Source organism: Aquila chrysaetos, chromosome 25 (assembly GCF_900496995.4).
Source record: "Aquila chrysaetos chrysaetos chromosome 25, bAquChr1.4, whole genome shotgun sequence".
Classification (NCBI taxonomy): Eukaryota; Metazoa; Chordata; class Aves; order Accipitriformes; family Accipitridae; genus Aquila; species Aquila chrysaetos.
Window position 1 is genome coordinate 19767328 of NC_044028.1, and position 24977 is coordinate 19792304.

Consider the following 24977-nt stretch of genomic DNA (forward strand, 5'->3'; position numbering starts at 1 on the left):
AAAAGAAGGGTCCACCAATTAAAAGACTTAACAGTCTCTCTCTTTTCCCCACTAAACCTCTGAGCACAGAAGACAATTTACAAGGCCCTAAGGGCTCTGCTTTTCAGCCCAGTGAGGTTGGTGCTGGGATAGCTACGGGTAGCCCACCTCACCCTTTGCAAATGCAACTCAAATGTGCTGTGGGCCACAATCTTTGGTAAGTGCTTGGCAGCCCAAGGTGTGTGTGAAGTTTGGGCTGCTCTGCAATACTGCAAGGGCTCTTGATTGGTACATGCACTGATGAACGCTGCTGTGCAACTGGAGCAGAATGAAATAATCAGACTGTCTGCCTTTTCCTGGGCTGGGTTTTTATTCTCTTTTTCTAGCTTCCTTTGGGGAAGCTATAGTAATCATGAGCAAAACCTTTCCTGGTGGCACCTTTCTTTTTCCCTTTTGCCCAGGGAATCTATTTAGTCTTAAGGAGATAGAGGTCTGCTGCTTAGATGTGCTGGCTGCCTGCTTTTGATGGGTCTAGCAATTGAGTGGCTGCTGCTGCCTGGATGCTGCTGGTTCTGGAAGCACAGAAGACACTGATCCGTGGGCCTCTGCTGCTGAGCTTCTACAGGCCCTTTGAAAAGGAATTAGAGTTGCCTGAACTAAGTGGAGAAGACGTTTGCTGGGCAGCTTTCAACAACAGCACTGCAACAGGCTAATGACAGAGCAGAACCACAGACTAAGAGAGCAATGAAGAAAGTTTATTTTATGGCTGCCTCTAGTCTGTCCCAATCTGAGCAGCTATTTCTGCCATTGTCCACAGAGTAGTGACAGACAGTGAGCAGAATCCCATGCTACTCTTCCCAGCATCTCTGCACTGAGCAGACAAGACCGTCTCCTTGCTGAGCTCAGCTAAGGCTAAATGTTTGTAAAGATAGATCACTTTTTCCTGGAGTTGGAGTTGAAACTGCAGGTATGTGTGTGTGCTGATGCCAGTCTGCTCAAGTATTGCCACTGCCAGGACTTGCTTGGAATTGCACCTGACATCCCTGGCCTCATCCTGCCTTCAGGCTATGGTGGAAATATTGAAGGGCATGTACCACCACTCCCATTCATGAGTAGGTGCTTGGCTGCCTTTCAGGGTGCCGCCTTGTGGAGTCAGTGTTCTCAGGACAGAATCGGACGTTTCTTGTTCTGTATGTGCCCCAGCAAAAAGGGTCACCCTGCCCCATCATGGGATCACCTATGGGGACACAGAGTATCACCCTAAAGCAGAGGGACTATACCACTTGAAAATCTGGCTCCACCTGGGACTGTAAGGATGCTAGGTAAGGGGGTGATGCTTTTCAAATTGGAGGCATTGTTAATCTTCAGGATGAAGAACAAGCTTTCACTTTGGTGCCCCAAGCATCCTCTGCAAAGGCCATAGGGAGGAGGTAGCCACTGCTCCCTTGCACAGAGCAGTTTCATCTTCACGTGCTTTTGTGTCCCCTAGGAAGAGTGAGGCAAAGTGTTTCTAAAGTTGATGCAGCACATAAAGGAAGCTGGCTCACTAATAACATGCTCCAAATGTCTCTACAGGGACTAAAAACATTCCCAGAAGCTGTGGCTGTGCTTTGAAGCATCTTTAGAGCCTTGTGCTGCCTCTTTTAATGGATATTCACAGCCAGGGACAGTGCTATGCTTTGCTTTCAGTCCTGCCGGAAATTAAGCCTGTAATGGAAGGGCTGGAGCCCAAAACCCTGAAAAGCAGCATAGCTGGGCCTCTCATTCAGCCATCCCAGAAGGGATCTTAGTGTGAGGATGCTCCACAGCATGTTTTGGTGATCAGCAAGTGTGAGCTTGGAAGAGGATTCCAGCTTCTAGTTAGAGGTAAACAGTTTCTCCTGCTTTCTCCTTGCCCTCACTCCCTGGCGGTTCCCATGGCTGCTGGCTCTGCATGGGGGAGCACCTGTTCTCCACTTAGGCTGCAGTAGCTGAGGATGTTCACTGGCTTGTAGCTGAAAAGTCTGCGTTAAGATACTGTATCTTATGGGGATTGTGGGGTGGACTGACTCAAGTGGGTGTATTGGCCTAGGACGGCATCACAGGTACTGTGCAAGGGGTTCGCATTCATGCACCCACCTATAGAGAATAGGAAGGGCTGTCACTGAGGTTGTAGAGGATGGAAGTGGCTGGGCAGCTTTTGACAGTCAAGGTGAAGATAGAGTCTGATTTGTAGGTGCAGCCAAGGGAAGAAAGCAGGAAGAGTCGTTCTGTCCAACCATGAGGTAGAGGGGGGGGTTTAGGGCTGCATTGCCAGGTTGTCTATGCCTGCTTTCCTCCTGGGAATCTAGTTGTTTTGGAAAAAGATGTGTCATTATAAAGAGGAGAGGAAGGAGTTTGCACATGCATGAACACACAAATTAAAATAGTCTCTATGCTTTGTCCGTGCTCAAGCACAGGTACCACTTACCTTCCCCAGAACAGTGCAGAGGTCCTGGGCACGTCTCTGCCTGCTCAAGCATATCCAGGCTGTTTTCTCTTCCCTGTCACCTTCCCTGGGTGAACGTCCCCCCCTTGGTGGCTGGGCTGTATTTCTCCTAAGACATGAGTGTGTCTCTGCAGGGGAGAGCAGGGTCTGTCCAGTGCTCTGCCTGCTTTCCTCCCCTACCCCCTTCCCCCCCTGCCCATTTCAACAAGCAACACAGATACTGCCTTGGGAGCTCCTGTGTGTCCCAAGTCATTCTTGGGTGAGCGGGCTGGGTTTTATCACCTTGCGTTGTTCTGGGTAGTCACAGTTGCAGCAGCAGATAAGCACCAGGAGCCGCAGCAGAAGCACAGTCCCTGGAGAAAAGTGAGCAATTACAGCAGCATCAGCCTCTATGTTTCCCTGACAGCACCCTGTCTTTCAGCAAGTACCCTCTTGGTTGTCTGCCCCCCTTTTTCCCGTTAGCATCACAGCACTTTGCGTGAAGTGCTGTACATCACACAGGGCATGACAACCCCACAAACACCATCTGAGCCCAGGCTGGTCGAACTGTGCCAACGTTAGGCAAGGTGGTGGCATGGTTATGAAAGTGGTCTTGCAACTAGAGGAGGTTACGCAGGGAATGTTTCCTCCGAGCCTGCTGCTGTTGCTGCCCTTGTCTGCTGGATGTAAATGGAGTGGCTGCACTCTTGCCATTCTTCCTCCAGGGCTGTGCTGCTGGGGGGGCTGCATAAATTGCTGGGATTAGGGCAGCTGCCTGCCAAGCCCAGCACCAAGAGAAGCTGTCTAGTGCATGCCTCATGCTGAGCTATGCACTTACCCACAAAGATGAAGAAGATGGCAAAGGCAGCAACGTCCCACTCAGTCTCAAAGAACCTTTTTCTTGCCAGCCGGCTCAGGAAGTTGTGGATCTCATTTTCCAGGTCTGGGCTTTGGCTCGTTGTCTCCATTTCTGCTCAGAGTTTATCCAGGTGGCTGACCTGTGGACCTGCTGGGCAGCAAGACAGCCCCTGCTAGCAGGGGGGGACTGGAAGAGAAACGCAGCTGCATGCTGCTGGTCCCTCACCAGAGGACGCGGGCCATCGCTTGGGGACAGGGTGGTCCTTCTAACCCTGACTGAGCCTTGACTTAGGGCTGGCCTTGTAGGGTGGCGAACAGTGTGCCCAGGCTAGAGCAGGAGCATGGCAAGACTTCAGTCAGGAAAAAGCTGCCCTCATTTCATGCACCTGCTGTAGATGCAGGCTGTTCTGTCAATGTGACACCCTGCTCTCCTCTGCAGGCCTGGCTGGCAGGAGGGAGCAGTGGGACCCAGCCTGCAGAGCTGTGCAGGAGCACGGCAACGGGAAGGGCTTCCAGCTTTTCAGAAGCACGGGCTGCCCCTGCTGCAGGAGGAGTGGGTGGAGAAGGCAGCAAGCAGGTGCCGACCCCTGTCCCCGTGGCTGCCAGGGCAGTGGGGCCCTGCCTGCACCGAGGAGAGGGCAGGAGAGCTGTGCCTTGGCTTGCGTTTGCCTGGCCTGACGCTTCAGGGCGAGGGCTGGGCCGTGCCTGAGGCACTGGGGAGAAGGGAATGGCCCTGCCCTTGCTCCCTCCTTCCCTCCCAGAGTCGCGTTTCCCTGTCAGCTAGGTCTGGCCTTAGCGCTAGCTCTGCCCCACGTTCTCTTCCCGGGCGCCCGGGAAGAGCTGGCTGCCACGGCCCCGGCCCCCACCTCGTACCGCCGGCCAGGGAGGCACGGGCAGGCAGGGGAGAGGCAGGAGGAAACCTCCTCTGGCAGCCGTGTGGCGCTGGGGACAAAGGTGGCTCCAGGGCCCGGCGGTGCGGGTGCCGGTGCCATTCCGTGGGGAGGTGGGTCCCCAGCCCTCCCCCGGGGGCCAAAGGCTGCAGGGCCTGGAGGCCCGGCCCAGCTTCCCTCCTGGCTCAGCCCTGAGGAGAGAGGAGTCCGATGCCAGGCCTGCCTTGGCCCCGTGGTGGCACCCCAGAAGGCGGCCCTTTCCCTGGGGTCGAGGTGTCCATAACCAGCCTCTCGGCCACAGGCATGGTCAGGAGTGACAGGGCGAGCTGGGGGCCCGGCAGGGGATGATGGGGACACCTGGCTCTGCCGCAGTGCGGCCATGCTCCCCTGCAGCGGGTTACAGCGTGGCACAGGGAGGAACGGGAAGGCTTGCAGCTGTGCCGGGGGGCTGTGGGGTTGTGGCCCTGGAGAGCCGGTCACAGGCAGCACGTGGGGTTCCCCCATTGCTGACCATTGCACCACCCTTACGCGAGCACCCCGGGGCCGTCCCCGTGGGCTCCGGAGGAGCTGCTCTGGAAGAAAACCTCTCCAGCCCAGTGCTCGGCTTCCTCCACCAGTGGTGCCTGGGCTCCTTGTCGGTGTGGGTCCAGGCCCCTCTGCTCCACCTGGCCTCCAGACACTCCTGCCTTGCTTTCCTCTGCCCAGACTGTGGGACTGGAAGGGCTGAGACGTGACAGATCCACGCACAGAAGCAGAACGTATCATGTTAGTGAAAGGGAACCAGAAAGTGGAAAGTGATTGAACCATAAGGTACACTACTTTCATTGTCTCATCTGAGTGAAATGAAAGAAAAAGTGAAAGGAATGGAATACAGAAAATGTGTTTTCCACAAGTTGTTAATAACAACAGTTAAAAATGAACAGTAATATCAGCTTGAGGCAAATCATTTAACTACCATATTGTAGAATGAGACTATTTTTTTCTGAATTATGATAATTTTTTTAACTGGTAGTCCTGCGAGGAGCAGGGAGTCAGACTCGATGATCCTTAAGGGTCCCTTCCAGCTTTTGAGATACTCTATGATTCTATGTAGGTCAGGGGTGCATGGTGTGATCATGCCTGCTCTTCATCTTGCAGGCTGTGAAACAGCCTAGCCCTCCTGCCTAGGTCCTGCAAGGATCTCTCACCACTGGCCTGACTCAGTTTCCCTTTATGTGGTTACATCCTATTTGCTTTCCCTTTTTCTTGCTGAATTCACTTCTGCATAAAGGGATTGTAGCTGCACTCACACTCCTTATGTAAGGATTCTGTGTGTATATGCAAAGGGGCAGCAAATCCCTGATGACCTAAAAATGATCTTTCAGGTCCTTGTGATTATTGACCAGGCACATGGTTTTAAAGAAGAGTCTTTCAGAGGATGCTACAGTGGTTGATAACCCCTCTACTCAGGTCGGTGGGTGCGTGCCTGCCGGGGTCGGTCCCCGGGAGCCAGCCAAGGAAGGGGGCACCGACTGCAGAGCTCACCTTATCCCTCGCCCATCAGCAAACCAGCCTCTCTCCAGCTGTCCTCTGCCAGCACTGGCAAAGATTTTGTGAGGTGGGTCTGGGTGAGAGGGACAGGGCCTCTAGGACCCACCTAGTGTGGAGTGGAAGTTCTGTCCCCTCTGCTGGCCTGGTTGTGGGTAGCCCTTTCAAGGCATCCGAGCACCAGCTGCCTGCTGGCCCCAGGGCACAGGGAGTTCTGAGCCAGGCAGGGCATATGTCTCCTGAATTGCGATGGGCAACAAAGAGGATGAGGAGCCAGGAGGTGACATCCTGCAAAGGATTAGCCCAGCATGGAGGCTCAGGAGCCCTTGCAGACACTGTTCCTGCTGCTGTCACCTGTCTGTGGCATTAGCAGTGACCAGCAGCCCTCACTGGGAGCTGCTTGCACCTGCCTGGCTCAAAACCATGGCCTGAACGTGCTCTGTGGATGCAGAAATGCCCTTCCAGAGTCTAAGTGTCTTTATTAGAGCAGTTGGTGGGAGGACTGCATGGGGGCAACTGGGCACAGCCCAAAACCAGCCAGCAGGACAGAACTTCCTTTTGGCAGCTTATGGCCCTAGAGTGAGTGGTTAACACCACGCTTCACCAGTATAGTCCTCCAGCCTGGGGCACCAGGGACCAGGTCCAGCAGTGTGAGGATGGATTGCAATTGGCGGTGTCCCAAGAGGAAATAAAGGAGCCTGGGTGCATGGTAGGGGGAGAGCTCTGCATAGACCATGCCATCTTTTCTTCGTACCTCTGGAGGAAGGCAATTCAAGCCCAAGCAAACCCTGCTGCCAGCTCCTTTCTGCTACAGCCCTACGCTGCTGGAGCAGGGGTTACAGACCCTGGTTTCAGACATCAGCCCAGTGGGGGGGTCCTCGCCCTTTGTCAGCAGCTCCAGGCCCCATGGTCCTGCTATGATTGCTGGGATGGGCCTGGTCTGGGGACCAGCCAGGGCTAGCAGGCCAGGGGAGGCTGGCAGGGAGCCGCCAGGCAGCAGCAAGTGGTTGAGGAAGTTGCATTTTTCCCCTTGGGCTGTTGTTATCAGGAGCCTGGCTGCAGGCACCGCCATCAGTGGAAGCTGCCCAGCCACCCCAAAAGCTTGTGGAGGCCAGGGGCACCTCTCCGCAGTGTTCCCCACCTGCCTCTGCCACATGCAGTCACTTGCTTCCCACCGTGCTCCTGACATGATTTCCTTTTATGTAGTCCCCACTGTACTGGGGCTGAGGTACCTGGGCAGAGACTTTCTCCAGGCCCTGGCTCTCTGCTTTTGAAGCTCTCCTAAAGCAGCTTCCAAGGAGGGGCTTTTTCTAGTGCAGGTTGGGATTAGCAGCAGCATAATGCTGCTGACCAGGCTGGAGGTCTTGCTCCAGCTGGTTGGCCCCTGTACCCTCATGTCCCTTCTCTTGCAGGGTCAGAGAACAGCACCCACAGGACTTGCTGCAATTTTTGCAGTTTTCCCCTTTCTTGACAATGTTCTCTGCCTTTACTGCTGCTCCATGTTGTTTTCCATTAAAAGGTGCAAAACTAATTTTGAAATTCAGACCACAGTGCTCTTCACTGAGGCTATAAAAATCTATTCCTTATGAGAACCTTGTGCATATTACTGAGCAGTACAGTAGTTCTGAGGGAATGCTGCTCACAGACAGGAACATCTAATACTGAGAGTTGCTTTTCGGTTTTGCACAACAACAAAAAAATCACATAGCAAAAGTAGTTTGCTAGAATGAGCCATCCTGATGGAGCAAGGATAGGACTGGACGAGTAGCGTGAGGCGAAGCTGTGAGTTTAGAGCCAAGTCGAGCAGTCCTGAGATCTTGCAAGTTTAGCTGAAGCTTTGACTCCAGTTTATAAGAGCTAGATGTCATAGCCTTAGTTAACAGTGTTGAAAATGTTTTTCGTGTGATTTTTCCGGTTGTGTGTCCCAGGCAGCTGGAGATGGATGGCACACTCCTCAGGAAGGCAGCATGGGGTCAGAACAGCTCCGGTGCTGTGGAAGTGCAAGTGGGATGATACTTCCCAGCAGTGTGTGCTGGTCTGGTGCCAATGATGAGAGGCACCCAGGGGCTCTGCCTGCTTACAGCAGAGTCAAGTGCTGGCAGCTGCACTGCCTGGGCACAGTCTCCCATGGTGCCTGGGATGGAGTCTGCGCCTCCTCATAGAAAGCCTGGGGGCTGAGACAAGGATTTTGCTCACACACACACCAGGCTTGACAGTGCTTGTGTTATCTGAAATGGCAGCAGACAAGCTGATTTGACAGTTGGGGTTTTGCTCCATAGATTCATGGTGAAGTATAGTTTCACGCCTGTCTGGTCCCATCTCCCTGAGCCTCAGCAGGAGAGAGAAGGTGGTGCAGAGGCTGATGCATGGCCTCCTGCTTCTGAAGGTGACTCTCTTGGCAGAGCCAATGCCCAGGTCTCGAGGTGTTTGCTCTAGCAGACCTGCTACTCCTTCTAGTGTGTGTCCCCCATTTTCAGGACCTGGCTCGCATTCCTGGGGTGGGGCACTGGGGAGGGAAACCTCAGTTTGCCCTCGTTTCCAGGAGACTGTCCCTGCTTGCTTCTTGTGGAGCAGTCCAGTGGATGAAGGCATCATAGCAGGGCTGTGTAATCAGCTTTGGGATACAGGGGAGGGTGCATGTGGGTCCCTGGGACTGGAGCTAGGAAGAGCCCAGTATACACTGCTCCCAGGGAGCATCGATCAGCGATCAGCGACAGGCCTGTGCACGAGGCACCCTGCTGGCATCAAAGGAGGGAGGTGCAGTGCTGAGATGTGTGTTGGCTTTGTTCCTCTAAACATTCGATCCTGGCAGAATACAGGAATCCATAGGTGCTCAGCCTGAATATGTGACAGTGCTGGGCTGCATCCTCAATCTATGGCTGAGACAGGAGGGAGCTACTGGTGTTTCAGTAAGCCAAGAAGGCAGTGTTAAAGTAGTGGAAGAGTTGAGTCAAGAGGGAAAGCCCACTGCAAAGACTGCCAAGAGTGCTTGGGTGTCTGGAACTTTTTGGGGCAGCTGGTGAGAGGCAGTGTCTGTCTGGGTGGGGAATGCTCTGACAGAGCATGTGCTAGGTAAAGTATTAGGCATTGATTTTTTGCTTCTATGGTTTGAAAATTCCCAGCTGCCTTTTATTTTTAATAAAGTACATCTGTTTCCAGACTGAGCTCTAACTCAAGAAAATTATTAGTGTTCAAAAGGACTAGGGAATGTGAACAAGACCTTACAAGCCCCCATGTGAAGTGGGTAGGGGGACTATTATGGGTGCTATTTTGGTGATATTATTGCTGCTATTTTTTCATTAAGAGAGAAGCTGAAGAACAATGAAGATCCTTGGTGCATGCTTGGAGTGGGAGAGGCTCTGTTGGAGAGGCTCAGACCTCAGCATGGTTAAGATTTCTTTGCTGTCTAGTGATCTGGAAGGATTGCTGGCTGGTCCTGCTGCTGTGCTCAGGTTAACAGGCAAAGGAGCCATGTGCAGTGGGTGAGGCTGTGTGTAGATATGGTGCTGAGTCCTCGAAAGCTTGGGCAGTCTTTTAGGTCCTGCCTGTGTCTGGGAAGGTCTGAAAAAGAGATAGATGCACCATTCCACGAGGACCCACAGACTAATATTCCTTTCCATCAGCCAGGGGCTGTGGTGAAGCCACAGGGGATAGGAATGCTTCGTAATCAGGTACCCTGCACTTTTCATACAGAGACTCACTGAACATGCCTCATTTATTGGTTCTTGCAATTTATACCCAGATGGTTGCTTGCTGTGGCAGCCGTAGTCTCCTAACCACCTGCTCGCCACTGCAGGTCCCTCAATTACACCATTCCCAAAACGTGGTGGGCTGTAACCCCCTGGAGACATCCACTTCCCCAGATTTGGGCAATGAGAGGGAAGATCTCATTGGTCAGCCTTGGCTGCACAGTGAGAATTGAGTTTGCCTTGCCTTCACCTCCTCCTGTCTGCTCTGGTAACATCTTTCCCCATGGGGAAATCACTGGCAGAAGCAAGAGCACAGTTTTGCCTGAGTTAAACTTGCTGCAGGGAACTTTGCTGTGTGTCCCACAGGGCGGTATCACCCTCGTCCCTGCAGGCTGGCACCAGGGTGCCAAGGACACTGTTACACTGAAGGAGGGAGCATGGGGGCTGCAGCTGAAATCCAGTGCTTCATGTCTACCTGGGGTAAGATCTGGGAGAAATCCCCATCTGGGATGAGGAGAACTTCCACAGTTTCAATACAAATCTTTCTGTATAGAGCAAGAGTTCTATGCAGAACTTACACTCTGTCATGGATAAGGATGTATTGCACAAGTGTAAAGACTTGCCTTCTCTGTCCAGGATGTGTATGGGTGCACATGGAGTGTGTCCGTTGGCTGTCCTCTCAGTGGTTCATTGCTTATGTGCAACACCCCAGGAGCAGGGAGCACCTAGGTGTGCAGGAGAACACAGGCACCCATGTAGTGTATTTATTTGAGGTGGGAGACAGAACCAGTTCTGTTTGCTGGTAATCTTTGCAGAAGGTGGAATTGCTTGTCCTGATTGCTGTGAACAGTGGGACATATAATACAACCCTGCTTCTCTCTCCTACAGTCTAATTAGAGTTGAATTCCACCACGACTCAAATCGTGGTGTCAGAATAGAAGCATTTTCAGTCAACTCAGGCAAATGAATGTTTTACCTCTCGGCTTCTTATCAGCAGGGTCCATAATTCACCTGAAAGATATTCCTATGTGCTGATTCATTGCCCAGAGACGGGAATGACGTTTATGTCTCGTTGTTGGGGTGCTGATTTTGAGAGCTGGGATGGGAGCAGCGACACCAGAGGAGACAGTGACTGGATAAATTTTCCCACATGTTAGATAACTGGGTGGTTTTACAGGCAGGTGGAAAGTTAGCTAGGGAGGTTGAAAGCTTGAATGGGCGAGAGGCAAAATGCTGCATTTATTTGCTGAGTGGCTAGATAGGTGCAAATAGACATAAGGAAGAACTAGGTTAAGCAGCTGATGAAAATGGAGAGATTGTGCCTCACACGTCTCTGGGTGCAAAAATTATTTGCGGTCCTAGAGAAAACATGGGAGGTGGTCCTTGGCTCTTGAGCACCAAAATCACTCAGCATCTTGCTGCATCTCCCCATTACGCTCATTCTGCTCCCCCTTGCTGCATTCCCAGTGCTGGTCCAGCTGCTCTCACTGTCCCTGAGCTGCCCTCTTCCCCACTAAACTTTGGGACTGGGACACCCTCTTGCTCGGCACCCCCAGGAAAGCGTGGTGTGCTTTCAGCAGCTATGATTGCTGGGTGTTTGGAAGTGCAAGATGGATGTGAGAGCAATTTCTCCAGGCTCTGTGTACTTTGTAGTGGTGTGGGCGATACTGCTTAGGTTATCAGCATAATGAGCCCCCACTAGCAACACAGATTTGGGGTTCAAATCCCATGTAGGGAGTCAGATCATGAATGAAGGAGACAGGGAGGGAATACAGACACTCATCCCAATGCATGAGAGGAGGCAAGGGAGCCGCTCGGTGACTTTCTGCTCAGGTGATCTGCCCGTCAGAGGATATTCCTAGCTCTAAGCTCACTCCAGAGAGCCTGGGCAGTCAGACACCGTGTCCTGCTTCTCTGCAAACCCAGGATTGCACAAGTTCGTGCAAGACCCATCACTGGGGCTGACATTTAGCTTTTCTTTGAGAAAGCCTTTGACCTGAGCTCAAACATTTCCACTGTTGGGGTGGAGGATTTGCTGCCAATTCAAACAACTATCATCTTGCCCGGTAAATGAAATGCATGCTTTGGTTCCAGCCTGAGTGTGTGCAACTTCCATTTCCAGCTAGGTCTGAGATCCCAGCCTGCAAATGGGGCTTCTCTTTTTCTCTTAGCACATCAAGGCAATATTCAGCTGGATTGAAATGCCAAATGCTTGCCTTCTTCCAGCCTGCCAAACAAGATGGGTGATGAAGGATCCCACATTACTAGCAGTACTCACTCAGCAATGACTCTCCCTTTCTAGCTGTGGTTTGTGGCACAGACATTTTAACAGGGTTTTAACCCACTTAGTGTGCATTATTCTGATTTTGTATTGTTCTGGTGTGTTAATCAAGCATTCAGGGATGGTCTGGTAGACAGTGCCAATCAAAGTGGGGTTATAGAAAATAGCTCTCATCAAAGTCACTTTATATTTTTCAATGCAAGTGGATATTTTATGTAAGAAGACATCTGTAAAAGCTCTGTGCTACCATCACATGACATATTAATTAAAGAATCCCATTTCAGGTTTTCTATTGTTTTCCTGAGTTGGCATCAGGCTGATGGCTGTATAGTTACCTGCATCTTCCTGGTTGCTTTCGCAATTCTGTCTGCCAGCCCTGAGACCTTCTGAAGAGTTTGAAGATTTACTGCAAGCCAGTGTTGGCTGGCCTGAGAGTTCCTAGAAAATTTAGATGCAAGTTTTCTGGTTCTGCTGATTAAAGCCTGTTTCTGGAGTTTCTGTTAATTGCCAGGTTTCATTACTGCTGGGGAGTATTTCAGCATCCTGTGATAGGAACACATTATGACCACTTGCCAAAAGGGAACATTCATTAACTTTTCTGTCCTGTCTGTGCTAGTATTACAGCTCCTCAAGGTACTTCTGTTGGTTATACATTGGTTATAGCAATCTCCTTCCTTCCCTTATCAGTTTTCTAGCTTTGGTTATTTATTATTACATTGGCTGGGGAGCAGTTCATTCTTAACTGCTTTCATTTTCTCTCCTAACCAATCTGTTTTGTGCAGTGTTTTCCTTCCCCCTGGTTTTTCATGTTTCCTCAGGTAGTCTCCTTTCCTGACTGTGGAACTGTGTATTTTTTAGCCAACAGTAAAACATCCTGAAAAAAAATCCAATTATTTTATTTTTCTGTTTTGGTTCTTCCCCTCTGTCAATCTGGTGCCTGTAAAGACTCTCTGTGCAGAGGAAATGAATTATATATTCTGGTTATATATCTAACTACATTTAACTCTTTCTGTTGCACTGTAATAAATATGTCATACTTCTACACAGCAAAGCTATTGACAGGTCTTCTAACTGAACGCTGCTCTGTCAAGCTTAAGTGTGATATATAATCTGCTCATGCAGTGCTTCAATCTAGGAAACTATCTTTGCCTGTTCTTAGAAAGTCCAGTGATATTTGACTTCTAGCAGCCAGAGCATGCTAGCATTGCCACTCAGAGCAGAAATTTCCTGTGATGCAGTGGCTGTTTCAGGTGTTGGTAAGACAGGGGGATTCACACTTGCATGTGTTAAATACTGCTCAGGAATCTTCTGTTCACTCTGCTTTAAATTAATCAGAAGAAAAGATATCTTGGAAAATCCAGTTCTACCAGCAAAGTCCCTCCCAAGCCAGCTGGGATGAGATGCTGGAGACCTGCAATCCTACACGGGTCCTTGCCCAGGATAAGCAATTGCCCCAAGGCCAGGACACTGCTGGTCCTGAGTGGTTTTAAGGTTTGTGTCACTGGGTCTAGAGGATGACCAGTTGCTGAGCGGTCTCATTTCACTCTCGCAGGAGCCCAGTGTGTTGGTTCACTTGCTCTCTGGCATTAGCTGGTGCTGTGGCTAATTCACAAACCTATTCCCTTTGGGGCTGGACCTGGTTGCACTCTGCACCTGGCAGACGCTCTCTCTTTGGGCAAACATGCTGACTTTTGCTGGAGCAGAGCCCAGCAGCAAGGGCTGATCCCTGCTCGCTCCAGAGCCAGCCAGGGATGGGACCATGCCCTGCTCTCTCTGACAGCGCCTGCTCAGGGAGCTGCTGTGCTTGGGATCTCCTCCACCAGCAGAGCTGGATCCCCTTGCTTCCCTCAACTCCATATCCATCCCCTTGCTCCCTATATATATATATATATATATATATATATATATATATATATATAAAAATCCTAGTGGTGGAAAACCCAGGAAAGGCAGCTGCAAACTCTGTAATGACGTGAGTGGTGCTGAGATAGTGCTGCCATGGGGCACTGCTGGAAGGATCTTGGCATGTGCTGGTGGAGGGTCTCAAAAGACATGCCTGTCCTCTTTGGTCCCGGAAGAGGACACTCAGGAAGCAGTGTTTCTGTTCTGCAGCATGGCCAATAATACAATGTAAAGCTGGGCAGTCTTGAACTAAACCCCTTTTTTCTGTTTCCTTCCTTGCTGGGGAGCTTGGCCTATGCTGCAGTGCTGAGGGGTCTCCTGGGGAGAGACGGGGGAATGCACAGCCGTTGCTGGGAAGCTCCCTCTACTGAGTGGTGTAGCATGGAAGGAGGTAAAGGACCCACGACACTGCTTGTCCCTGTCTAGGGTAGAGCCCCAGGCTGGGGATGGTCAAGCAGAGCTCTGCATTGCTACAGGTAAGCCTTAAACCTTTTGAGTGATGACTGTAGATATTGTGGCCCCCTTCCTGGGAAAAGTGATGTGTTGATGTAACCTCTGAAAGCGGAGCAGCCCTCTGGCAAGCTTTTACAAGCTCATCTGTGAGCAGTAGGGCTCAAGAGCTTGCAGAAGAAGTGTGGAGGTAGATTTGGCCCGTAACTTTGTCTTAGCTGTCCTAGGGCTGCATTGTTTTAGGTCTTGTTTTGTTTTTCCCCTCCCCAAAAGAGTCCAAAGTGTGGTTTGCTATTGCCTGGGAGGCTCCTGCAGTCACTGGGTATGGGGAACCTGGGAGGACTTACACTGTGATTACCTGCAGTCCTGAAAATCCTGTACCCTTCTTGGAGTAAGCCTTTCTGCCTTAACTGTGCTTCATTTGGGGAGATGTTTGCAAAGCCCTGTGGGGCTGAGTGACAGATGCTGCCTTCTGGAAGAAGGTAGCTGTGATCCCAAAGGAGCCCTGGGGCAGCAGAGCATCCTGAGCTAATGGGGATGCTCTCTCTCAGAGGACTTGACTAGTAACAGGCTCTGTGGAGCAAGTGGGGTGAGCTGCGTCGGAGTGGCTTGTGGGCGAGCTGGTGCTTGTAGGCATTGATGCATGGTGAAGGTAGAGGTTCCCATCCCAAGGAGTATTTGTGTCACTGGAAGGGAACAGCTCTGTCCCATGCCACTAACTTGTCCTAAGCAAGTTAAGGGGATGCTGCTGCTTAAGCCTGGTCAAGCAGCTGGTCCACTGGGTCTGTCTGCCTGAAGACAATAAACAGGCCTGATCCAGCACTTACAGGAGCTAAGGGGGCTCTTCCTATCAAGGGCGATAATGTGAAAAAGTACACTTAACCTTGTGGTCAATGCAGCAGCTGAACTCTTCTGAGAGTCTCAAGTTCCTGAGCTGAGATGGTTCTGTGGGGCTGGGGGTTGCACAAGCATAGGTGCTGCTTTTGGTTCATCACTCTTCCCCAGGGAGAAAGAGCGAGCTTTCTCTCCTTGGCCTCTCTAAGGAGCATCAGGAATATGATCAGGAATATTTCATATGCATATATCTGTCAGCATCAGCCCTCAAATCAGGCTCTGAAGTTGTCAGAGTAACCAAGGGCCTTTGGGGCAATACAAGTCATACATCAGGGAGTGGGGCATCACTTCTGAACAGCTAAAATAGGTTTTTGAGCATGTGGTCTTGAGTCCCAGCTCTTATATGGCAATCTCTTTTGCGTCCCTGGGCCTTCTTCCCACCTCAGAGGCGTAGCTTGTCCTGGGAGCATTGTGCTGAGAGCTGGTTTTGATGGTGCAGTTCTTCGGCCTATGGCAGAAAGGTGAAGGAAACAGTTGAAATGTAGTTTTCCCTGGTGGGAGCAAACTTGTTCTCCTGGCTGGATCTCTTGAGATGTTTGCTGCTCCTTGGGTTTGAGGGCCAAGGAGAGCTTTCAGGAGCAGGCTGCCAGCTGTCAGGTATTTTGAGCATTGCCAAGCTGTGGTGTTCAAGTGGGATCGCTCCTTCTCTGCACCAGGTCCTGTGCACAAGGCAGCAGCTCATGGTGGAGTCAAGGCTCAGGGGAGAAACTCATGTTGTTTTAACTGTGTACATTTAGCTCTTCCCCTGCTTTAAAATCTTCTCTCTCCAGGAAGGCTTTTTCATTAAAATTGTCAAAGAAAAGATGCAAGTGGCTTCATTTAATACAGCACCAAACATTTTGGAAAAATTTAAGCTAAGATCGACTTATTCTAAATTTAGCTATTGGCTGGGGCAACAGCCAGCTCGGAGTCATTAGTATGAGCAAGAAGGACGTGGGTAGGTGGTGTGGACAGGAAGCCACACAGGACACATTACCAAGATTTTTTTGTCTAGCACAAAGTCAGGATGAACACTTCATTAGAAGCAAGCTGTGTAATGTTCTAATATTAGCAAATCTGCAAACAGCTTGCTGTCTGCAACCTTTGTGCAGGCTATGCTCCAGCACAGCATCCACGTGTTTGACTGCACTGGGGGCAGGCTGTGTGCCTGGCTGGGAGTGCAGGGGTCTGGGCTGCTGCTAGCAGAGCTCCCTGCAGCGTGGGGCTGTGCTGAGGGGTGCAATCCCTTTGCTCAGACATTCAGCAGGCGTTTTTCAGAGGCAGTGGCACTGGCAGGTACTGGGGAGATGCAACGTGGGAGAGCCTTCAGCCTGCTCCACGTCGGCCTTGCGCAGGGGTTTGTGCTCACATATTCCTGCGTTGTGTATTCCCCCCAGGTGCTGCTGCTCTAATTTGTGAGGCCCCTCCACTGTTGTCAAGTGTCATCAGTTTCTGGGTTTTGGGCAAGAGCTGTTGGTGAGATGGCTTGAGCACAGGATGAAATAATTCCTCCCTAATGGAAAATATTTCCCATGTGTCACAGCTGTTGGCATGAGTTGATTACAATGCATCAGTCTATTAAATAGCACTAAACAATTTGTGTTTAAATATCCCTTGAAATATGTGCCTTTCTCTGGGAGGGCCTGATCCAGAATCCAGCCCAGCAAATTAGACCCTATCCAATGGACTCCATTTGGATCCTTTTATTGATGCAGTAGTGCAAGCTGGTGTGAACTTTCAGGCAGTCGCAGCCCACAGAACAAATGGATGCCACAATTGTAGGGCTGAGAAGATTGTTTTGGCTCAGTCTTGCAGGGACAGTTGTGTCTGGAGGTCCCAGCACAAGGAATGAGCTTAACCATTGCTGGATTTCCGAGAAGGGACAGGTCCCATGTTAACCTGTGACTACTGAGATGAAGAGGAGTGTGGGTGGGTTGAGATGGCATTATCCTTTGAGGAGGCTGGTGTCTTCTGTGCTCAGTCCCAGGTGGTGGCAGAAGAAATGGAAGATGTGGGACCAGTTTTCATGTGCTCGTGTTGATGTTATTGAAGATGAAGTTAAAATTGGTGATTGGAGGGCAAAAAATCTGTGACTCCAGCTCTAGTAGGAGCTCACAGTTCCCTCCCCTATAGCTGCTCCCAGAGCTGTAAATCCTCACCTTGGTGTCCCAGTGCCAGGACTTGGCTTGCTCTGGTGCCTTTAGGCTATCTCAGGGAGCTGCCTGCTGCAGTACATCTGGCAGTAACATCCTGCTGTGAGGTGCCCTTGGGTGCTTGTGGGCCTCTTGAGGGGCAAGAAGAAGGGCATGTGAGGAGGGGTGCCAGGTTCCTGGGGTGCTGATGGGCAGTAAGTGGGCTATGTGGGAAGGGAGGGTGAGGAGAGAGGGACACTGCAAGCTAAAACTGATGCAGGGCACACCTCTGCTAGCACCAAGGCAGGGCATTTTCCCTTTCACTGTGTGCCTAGTGCTCCCCCAAGCTGGCTTATAAAACAGAATAATTGCAACTGTGAAGTGCCCCTGCTTCTAACAGCAGCAAGGGCTGACTGGCAGAGTCCTATCCTCCCCACTGGTGCTTGTGGCAATGCCCAAGGCCAGCCACCTCCTCAGCTGCAGAGCAAGAGTGGTGCTTGTGGCTGCTGCCTCTAGGGACCCCATGCCTAATGTGACCAGCCCCCAGGCACTGAATCTGGCAGATCTCCCTCCCCCAACTCCTCTCTGAAGGGCCAGCCCTTGCCAAGTGAAGTCATCCCCCAACTTTTTTTTTTGAGGACTGGTTGAAGATGGTGTGCAGATGATGGCACTGGGGAGGGGATAAACTGTCCCCAGAATAGGCTGGGTGAGGGGAATCTGCGTGCAAATAGTGTAAAACAATGCTCTGACTGAGCTGATTTCCTGCGAAACCCAGGTAGCTCCTGGGTGTGCTTGGCTACACAGTTGTTACAGACAGACCTGATGAATCCTGGCTCTTGCTAAAGCCTTGCACTTTGTTTGTGACTTGAAGAATTATCTTCTCTATCGAGAGGAGAAAATTAGCTTTTCTCTTCTTTCCCCCCCGCTCCCAGCCTTTGCTGCCCATTTAGTGCTGTTCCCTAGACTACTTAGACTCTGATGCTTTCTTGCTGTACAGTAATTCCACCTTTATACCCACTGCAGCCCCTCCATCTATCCATCCCAGGAGAAAGCTGGTAGCATACTATCTCTTGAGTGGATTATGTCTGCCCACAGGTCCCCTCCAAGCCTGATGTTATATTCCCTGGCCTTGGTTCAAGACTTGGCAATCTGGGAACAGTTTGACTATTTCCACTGATGCTTTCTGGCTACATGGGAAAAAAAGAGATGTGACTAACACAGGATTATGTATATGGCAGTCATGTGGGCCTTGAAGCTAAACCCAACTCATCCACTGAGTGCAGTTTTGTAAAGAAATTATGTGTCCACCCAGAAACATCAAGCAGAATAACAACCCTGGTATCCCCAGCACAGCTTCTTTTTCCACTGACTGGAGCATTATTCATCCAAATGAAATTATTGCTCTCTGAAAGTTGAATGCTCTTGGTCAACGGGGAAGGATGGACTTGCTCTAAGAGCAGATGGAGTCATTTATTTCTGCCTGGGTTGATACTCACTGCTTTGAAGGCATCTGAAAATGTTGTGACTCCTGTCCTGAAGCACAGACTGTTATTTTAATGCCAGGTCATGCTACGGGCTCCCTAATCACGGCATTTACATAAGTGATATATCGGGAGGATGGAGATACAGACATGGGAGAATGCAGCCCAGCCCATGTGGAAGACAGGCTCCATGCTCAAGGGAGATGTCTGCCTGCTCATGTCTTTACTGACTCCAGCTGAAATCTCCAGGACTCGCATCTTCTTCTTGACTGTGTTACTGTTGCACTTATTAAGGGTGCTGCCAGGTCCCAGCATGAGCCACCCAGCTAAACGATGGGGTGTGTCTATGCCAATATACTTGAATTAGTACTGGCCTCTGTCTGATGTTAGGAGAGAAAGGTATAATTAAGGTAATTACAAGCCATTCAGTATCAATCAGGGAAAGCAAGCTGCCTTTCACATGAGAAAAACCCGGTGCATTAGTCTGCCCAAACCATCACAATACAGAGCAAAACCAGGAATCTCCAGCCAGCCCAAGAAGAAACCCCTGCCAACAGTGCTGCGTGGGCTCTGGCCCAGGACAACCAAAACTTGACCCCCAGAACCAGATGAGATCCCAGCGCTCCCCTCAGAGTGGGGTGACTTCTGGCTCTGCCATGGCTCATTGCTGGGGCTGGGGTTGATACGGGTGGTGTGGTCATCTGTCTGGGTGCCTGGGCAAATCTTGAGGTATTACTGCTAAAGTTGGATGACGATGAATTCATCCTGTCCAGCAAAATAGATCCAGATGACAAAGAAGCTCAAGAAAATTGCTCACTCTCCTGCACATTGGGAAGAAATGAGATCTGTCAAGTTATTTACAACTGTAAGATATCTGTAAATAACTTGACAAAAGCAATCTCCTTCCGAGCTCTCCTGGGTGCCACAGCTGCCTTCCAGAAAGCTGCATACTGCAGAGCCTGTTGGAAGCTCAGGGTGCAGTCTGCTATGGGGGGTGTCATGGTCTGTTGTGATCTCTCAAATTTACAGGACAATGTACTCTGTGATTTAACTTCACTTAATGAGCTCATTAAGAAATACGGCAAACAAACACAACAAACAGGGGCTCAATCCCCTTTTGCCTGGACTAGTCTATCATGTGAATTCACTTATTCACCATTCAAGTCATAAGGTTTCATAACTTATAATCCACAACTCTTAATATCATGCACCTATGAGCAAAACAGATAGAATTAGTTCCCTAGCCCATGGTGAGCGTGCTCATCCTTCCTCCTCCGTCGCAATGTGAGCGTCCCCTGTGTCACACAGGGAAACATGAAAGCCTCAGCAGTCCCGCTGCTGTTAGATCTGCTTCCAAAGATTTTTGGGTAAGCTGATGTTTTATACCCTCCAGCTTAGAGGTTTGGTCTATACCATTTCTATAAGTTAGTGGATTCTGAGGAAACTGCCCGACAAAAGATAATGGCTGCAGGAGACAGCCAGCTGCAGGTGATAATGGCTGCATAATGGCCCTTTAGCTCTTCTGGCCACCTGTCCTGCCTATGTGGTACTCTCGCTTTGACCTAATGATGCTGCTGCCAGCATACATCAGGCCTTGGCATGAGCTGGGTTAGCCAAAATCTGAGCAGGAGTTGAATGACCAGTCACAGGGGGTGACTGCCAGGCACGGCCAGCGACTGCCTCTGCCACAGAAGACACCTACCTAATGGTTAGGGTGGTTAGGTCTTACCTGATGTGCTGCTGATATGGATGACTGTGGGGTGACTCCTGGGGCCAGGCATTCACCTCCCGCTGCTCCTGCCGTGTCTCAGATAGCAGGGCTCCTGGTGGCTCCTGCAGATGACAACACTTGTCCTGACCCCCTAGGTGGGTGCTGACCCTCACTGCAGTGTAGGGAAGTAGCTGGGAATCAGGGCTGTTGTGCTTGACACTGGATGACCCTGGCATGCCTTGCAGTGAAGGGCTTATGGCTCTCAGGGCAGATCACGTAGATGCTTCCAGATCCACTCCCAGCTCCTTCCCCTGCTACTGGCTTCCTCAGAGCAATCTGTACCATCCTCCTTGGCTGGAGGTCAAGCCTCATCTCCCTTGGAGAGCTGTAAAACTTCCTGTGGGGGACAGGAACCTCCCAGAAATGAATGATGTGTTAAATAGTGCCAGATTCTCTCTTTTGTGGGCTCCCTGCCTGTTCCTGTTACTAACACACCTTCTCTAACTGCTAAGTGCTCCTGTGGCCTTCCCTTCTAGCTCAGGAGGGAAGAACCACTCTCTGCTTCTTAAATCACTCCTATATCTCCATGTCAAGTAAACATACCCTGGGTCTGAAAGGGGATTTCACTTGACCTCTCTTTTGCTACTACAGCTGTGCTGGAGGGACCTTTGCTGATGCTGCCTCATGTCACATGCAGTCACCTCTGGTGCTTGAAGTAGTTGCTCTGTTTTGGGGAGCCCCACCATTAGTTGCAGTTTGCCTCGCTGGAGTAGTGATTCAGGCACATTGAGTTATGCACAACTGTATTCTGTGTGTCCTTGTTGCTTGAACTGAAAGCATGCATGTGGATCCTCACCACCAGAGCCCTGCCCAATGCGCTGCTGGGCGCAGGGCCTTGTCTTACTTGTCTGCTGCCATGGGTTTGAATGGTTGTGGCTGAGGTTTGTCTGCTGAACCCTAACGTGTTACCTGAAGGCTTCTCTTGGCAATATTGTGCTGTTTGTGGGGTTATTTTCTTTACTTTTAATTGAATGTGTCTAGATAAAATGCAGTTGCTTTTTCCCACTATTGCATTTATTCCCTTTCACTCTCTTTGTCCTCCCACCCACCCCCCTTCCCTCCTCACCTTAAAAGACCTTGCCAGACTCTAACTCCTAGCTCTTTGTAGTGAATAGAAAGACATCTGCCATGGAGGGGGAGAGTCAGTCATGTTCTCCCCAGCACAGAGCAGGAGGGATCCCTGCATCTCAAAAGGTCACTGGTGGAAGCTGCTTTGTGCCTGGCTTATTGTGCCCATGTAGAAGTGGGTGGTGTACTTGGGTACATAGATTTAAGACATGACCCTTTGTATCAGATGTAGAAAATTATTTTGACTGAATGCATGAGCCAAGGACAGCACCCATATGTGAACAGGCAGATGCTGTGGCATTGTAGGAAAAGTGTGTGAGATGCGTGTTTGATGGGTATCATTAAAACCTCATGTCAGGGTGGAGAGAGGTAGAACAAGCAAAAGCCTAAGAAAAATCTGATATGTGAGGGAAGATTGATTGAACTGGGGTTCTTCTGCTTCTGTCCTCCTTATTCTCTTGAGGCTGAAGTGTTCATATATGGCAGTCATTGCTGCAATGTGGAGGCAGTAGCTTCCTCCACCTTCAGTCAATGAGACGAAGTCCATGACCTTTGATTTACTGAGGGACAGATTAGGCACTAAAAAAAAAATTGTGATGCAAAAGCTGGAGGAGCTCTTTGCGGGAAGCTTTGAAGAACAACTGTCAGTGGCCCAGGCATGTGGAGCCTCTCCATGGTTTTGTTCCCCATGGTTCTGGCTGCAGCTCATGTACACTAAGCCATTTACCCCTATGTCCTGGTTTTGGCTGGGATTGAGTTAATTTTCTTTCTAGTAGCTGGTAGAGTGGTATGTTTTGGATTTAGTATGAGAATAATATTGGTAACATACTGATGTTTTCAGTTGTTGCTAAGTAGTGTTTAAACTAAGTCAGCTTCTCATGCCCAGCCAGCGAGAAGGCTGGGGGGGCACAGGAAGTTGGGAGGGGACACAGCCAGGGCAGCTGACCCAAAGTGGCCAAAGGGGTATTCCATACCATGTGATGTCATGCCCAGTATATAAACTGGGGGGAGTTGGCTGGCAGGGGCGGATCGCTGCTTGGGAACTAACTGGGCATCGGTCTGCAAGTGGTGAGCAATTGCATTGTGTATCACTTGTTTTGTATATTCCTATTATTATTATTATTATTATTATTATTATTATTATTATTATCGACATTATTGTTGTTGACATATTATTGTTGAATAATAATAATTGTTGTTGTTGTTATCATTATTATCATTATTATCATTATTATTATTATTATTTTCTTCCTTTCTGTCTTGTTAAACTGTTCTTATCTCAACCCACAAGTTTTACTTTTTTTTTTTTCCCATTCTCTCCCCCATCCCACTGGGTGGGGGGGGGAAGTGAGCGAGCGGCTGCGTGGTGCTAAATTGCTGGCTAGGGTTAAACCATGACACCCCAATAATCAATACAAATGAGAAAGCCAGTCAAGCCCTGTTATGACCAGCTTGTTTGTGTTTTCTGCTGGGGCACCATGCGCTGGGACTCCCCTTTGTGCTGGGCCTTTGCTGGCACTTCCCCATGGCTTTGGGCAGGCGTCTAGTTTGATTTCTATCAAAAATAGACATGCTTCCCAAATAGACATGCTTCTTGGAGCTCTGTTCACTTCAGATGTTCTGCCCAATCTTGCTCTCTGTCGTGTTTAGAAAGAAAAACAAAAGTAAGTTAAAACCAGTCAGAGCAAACAGCCAAACATAAAATTACTCATGGACTGTACAAAGTGTTCTCCACCATTAGGAATAGCCTTTTAAATCTCAGAGCTTGTTACTCTCCTGATTTATTTTATTCCTAACCAGTTTCTGTCCCTTTTATCTCTAATGGGTATTAACAAGTTTTTCCATTTTCTTCCTCTGAATGTGCTGATGATTGAGTTACTGCAGTTCAAGAAACAGTGTCAACTGAGCTGAGTGTGCAAGACAGGTGGTAGGAGACCATTAGCACCCACCACTGACTTTTTTACAGATCCTATGTTAATACGGTCACCTTTCTGCATGTTCTTTTCTGGTGGGAACTGAACTGGGATTGTGAACAAACTCAGTTCTTTGGGAGATGAATCCTCTTGTAGACTACTTGCACAATGGAAAGCCCTTTGCTAATGTGGGAATGATACAGAACCAAACACAGGGACCAAAACCCACTGAAAGGCAGTGCTCTCTCCTGGGGGGTGAGGCGCTCAGGCCAGACCTGGAAGCACTGCCCTGGGAGCAGAGAGTCAAGTCTGAGACCTGCTGATTTGGTTTGATCCTTCAAACCAAGGAGAGAGATGTGCAGGCAAAGAGAGAGCTGATGAAGGCATTGCAGGCAGTGGAAGCTGCCCTTGGCTGGGGAAGCCCTTTCCAGAGGTGGTGGAGGCTGTGCTGGGCAGGTTTTAAATAACTGAGCCTGTTTCTCTGTAATTTAATATTGCTGGTCATCTGATCCCACTAGCTCTGGCACAAGGGCAGTCTGAGGAGAGATTTTACTCTAGGAGAAAAACCTCTCTGCTGACAGAAGTGAAGTCCCTCAGACCTCCCCTAGCCTATGTATCTTCCATGCCTTAAAAAAACCCACTGAATGACCAGAAAACAAGTAGAAAATAACTTCATAGTTGGTAAAACCAAGAGGAATCTCCACAGGAATGAGCACAAGTATGCATGGATACACCCAGCCACAGACAGACTAGCACAGATAGGAGGGGCCACCTTTGTTGGCACCCTCAAATCCTGATTTATAATCTTGATTTTAGAGCTTGATGCTTGGAACACTGCTTTCACAGCTCTGCCTGTCCTACTTGCTGGCTACTCTGACCTGAGGTTTACTAGTCATCCCCCACTATGCTCAGGACAGGTCTCTGCAGCTGTTGGAACCCGGACCCCTGGGACCCGCAGCCCCATGTGGGGTTTGCCCCGGAGCTGGCACCCAGACACAGCCCCACATGAGCTGGCTGGTGGTCCATGTGCCTGGGCTCAGAATGGGGACCTCACTTGTACAGGTGACTATGCTCCGGAGAGAGGTACTTTGGGCCACAGGGGTTGGCAGGGTTTAAATCTTTGCATGGGATGCCCCAGGGGAGGAAACTCCCCTTCCTTTTTCTGGGTCAGCGTCTGATTTGGTTCTAATTGCTGAGCCAACAGGTAAGTGCCTGATTACTGATAATCAAGCCTGGTCATTATGGAGCTCGCCTTACTGCAATTGCTCCATACATGGGGATTGAATTTGAGGGTGCTGTGTAAAATAGGTGATTGCACAGCTATGGCACCAAACCTGATGACAGCAAGTTCACCTGCTGCCCCTCTGTGTCTCTGCTGGGCCCTGGCCCCCGTTTGAGCACCCCTTCCCCGGCACAGAGGAGCTGGAGCAGCTGGTTCTCTCCAGGGAGGGCAGGAACAACAAAAATAGAGGAATGGCAGCAACTCAGGAGGTACAAAGCCACCTGTCAGCCCACCACCGAGTCTCTGTAGCAGGAGCTATAGGTGATACCTACAGAATATCTGTGGATTTTCACCCCTGATGAAAAATCTTTGCATTTGGGCATAATTGCTTGTGTGGTTCACATTAGCAAGACAGCAGAACCATGCCAGTCATGCACGCAGGGGACCTGGGGCAGCTCTTTCTTGTCATCTCCAGAGCTTCCTGAGAGCTGTGTG

The 24977-nt window shown here is 50.0% G+C and overlaps 1 long non-coding RNA gene across 1 annotated transcript; it reads right to left on the reverse strand.

Annotated features, from left to right (window-relative positions):
* Window positions 1–5065: 5065 nt before the first annotated feature.
* LOC121232612 lies at window positions 5066–24331 on the reverse strand. Its single transcript, XR_005931433.1, has 3 exons — window positions 24321–24331; window positions 20921–20928; window positions 5066–5258 (listed from the first exon to the last, which is right to left on the reverse strand). It is a non-coding gene; the product is annotated as an uncharacterized LOC121232612 (long non-coding RNA).
* Between the last annotated feature and the right edge of the window lie 646 nt (window positions 24332–24977).